General features: G+C 39.3%; 1 pseudogene; it reads right to left on the reverse strand.

Moving 5' to 3' along the window:
- Positions 1-494: 494 nt before the first annotated feature.
- Positions 495-1,011, reverse strand: LOC136121226 (glycine cleavage system H protein, mitochondrial-like; annotated as a pseudogene).
- Positions 1,012-2,707: the final 1,696 nt, after the last annotated feature.

Raw genomic sequence — 2,707 nt, forward strand, 5'->3', positions numbered from 1 at the left:
CACCCAACTGATCTCCCTGTGCTATGCGGCTGCTTCCCACTAGCTATCTATTTTACGTTTGGTAGTGTATATATGTCCATGCCACTCTCTCACTTCGTCACAGCTTACCCTTCCCCCTCCCTGTGTCCTCAAGTCCATTCTCTACATCTGCGTCTTTATTCCTGTCCTGCCCCTAGGTTCTTCATAAATTTTTTTTTTATATTCCATATATATATGTTACCATATGGTATTTGTTTTTCTCGTTCTGACTTACTTCATCTGTATGACAGAGTCTAGGTCCATCCACCTCATTACAGATAACTCAATTTTGTTTCTTTTTATGGCTGAGTAATATTCCATTGTATATATGTGCCACATCTTCTTTATCCTTTCATCTGTCAATGGACACTTAGATTGCTTCCATGTCCTGGCTATTGTAAATAGTGCTGCAATGAACATTGTGGTACATGACTCTTTTTTTTTAAGTTGTTTTAAACTAGTTAGGGGTTCCATTTTCATTCCTCAATAGATTTTATGTATTTCTCATATGCTTTCTCATATGAACTCATTAGTTTATCTAGGTCTGAGTGTCATCTTGATCCGCCAACCATCCTCATAACAAGATTTGTTGACAAGTCCTGGATTTTCTGCTAGAACTTCATTAATTTCAGTTACTTCTCCTGATAGAGCAGAATAGAGTTCACTGTCAGCTTTCACAGTTTCCAAAGCACCAAATTCCTCTTGTTTGTTCAATTTTGTCCCAACTTCAGGCAGACTACAGTAAACAACATCTCCCAAAGCTTCCTGTGCAAAATTGCTGATTCCCACTGTTCCAACACCGTTTTCTGTTGTTAACCATTCATGTGTGTCTGTGAATTTATGACCCGACAGCAGAGCCAGTCCAGTGTCCTGTGCCCTGATGGCGTGTGCTCGCAGTCCCCAGGGCCGTGGCGGGCAGGGCGCATTGGGCACAGAGATGGCATGCAGGCTGCAGACTGCGGCCCGCACGCTCTGCGCCACTCACAGAGCCATGTTCACAGGGGTGCAGAGGGTCTCCGTGCAGCATCTCCATTGTGGTACATGACTCTTTTTGAATTATGGTTTTCTCAGGGTATATGCCCAGCAGTGGGATTGCTGGGTCGTATGGTAGTTCTATTTTTAGTTTTGTAAGGAACCTCCATACTGTTCTCCATAGTGGCTGTATCAGTTTACATTCCCACCAACAGTGCAAGAGGGTTCCCTTTTCTCCACGCCCTCTCCAGCATTTATTGTTTGTAGATTTTTTGATGATGGCCATTCTGACCGGTGTAAGGTGATACCTCATTGTAGTTTTGATTTGCATTTCTCTAATATTAGTGATGTTGAGCATCTTTTCATGTGTTTGTTGTCAATCTGTATATCTTCTTTGGAGAAATGTCTAATTAGGTCTTCTGCCCATTTTTGGATTGGGTTGTTTGTTGTTTTCATATTGAGCTGCATGTATATTTTGGAGATTAATCCTTTGTCAGTTGCTTCATTTGCAAATATTTTCTCCCATTCTGAGGGTTGTCTTTTCATCTTGTTTATGGTGTCCTTTGCTATGCAAAAGCTTTTAAGTTTCATTAGGTCCCATTTGTATATTTTTATTTCCATTTCTCTAGGAGGTGGGTCACAAAGGATATTGCTGTGATTTATGTCATAGAGTGTTCTGCCTATGCTTTCCTCTAAGAGTTTTATAGTGTCTGGCCTTACATTTAGGTCTTTAATCCATTTTGAATTTATTTTTATACATGGTGTTAAGGAGTGTTTTAATTTTCATTCTTTTACATGTAGCTGTCTAGTTTTCCCAGCACCACTTATTGAAGAGACTGCCTTTTCTCCAAGAACATGGTATACCTCTCCATCTCTTTGTATCACCTTTAATTTCTTTCATCAGTGTCCTACAGTTTTCTGCGTACAGGTCTTTTGTCTCCTTAGGTAGGTTTATTCCTAGGTATTTTATTCTTTTTGTTGCAATGGTAAATGGGAGTGTTTCCTTAATTTATCTTTCAGATTTTTCATCATTAGTATATAGGAATGCAAGAGATTTCTGTGCATTAATTTTGTATCCTGCTACTTTACCAAATTCATTGATTATCTCTAGTAGTTTTCTGGTAGCATCTTTAGGATTATCTGTGTATAGTATCATGTATCTGCAAACAGGGACAGCTTTACTTCTTTTCTAATTTGGATTCCTTTTATTTCTTTTTCATCTCTGATTGCTGTGGCTAAAACTTCCAAAGCTATGTTGAATAATAGTGGTGAGAGTGGGCAACCTTGTCTTGTTCCTGATCTTAGTGGAAATGGTTTCAGTTTTTCACCATTGAGAGTGACGTTGGCTGTGGGTTTGTCATATATGGCCTCTATTATGTTGACGTAAGTTCCCTCTATGCCTACTTTCTGGAGAGTTTTTATTATAAGTGGGTGGTGAATTTTGTCAAAAGCTTTTTCTGCGTCTATTGAGATGATCATATGGTTTTTCTCCTTCAATTTGTTAATATGGTGTATCACACTGATTGATTTGCGTATATTGAAGAATCCTTGCATTCCTGGGATAAACCCCACTTGATCATGGTGTATGATCCTTTTAATGTTCCTGCAGAGCACTTTAAAGTTCAGCTTTCAAGTCACAGCAGCCCCATTTTGCTTGTGAAGAACTTGAGGCTCAGAGAGGTTAAAGAATGTCTTCAAGGTCAGGGAGCTGGGAAAT

Source organism: Phocoena phocoena, chromosome 3 (assembly GCF_963924675.1).
Source record: "Phocoena phocoena chromosome 3, mPhoPho1.1, whole genome shotgun sequence".
NCBI lineage: Eukaryota > Metazoa > Chordata > Mammalia > Artiodactyla > Phocoenidae > Phocoena > Phocoena phocoena.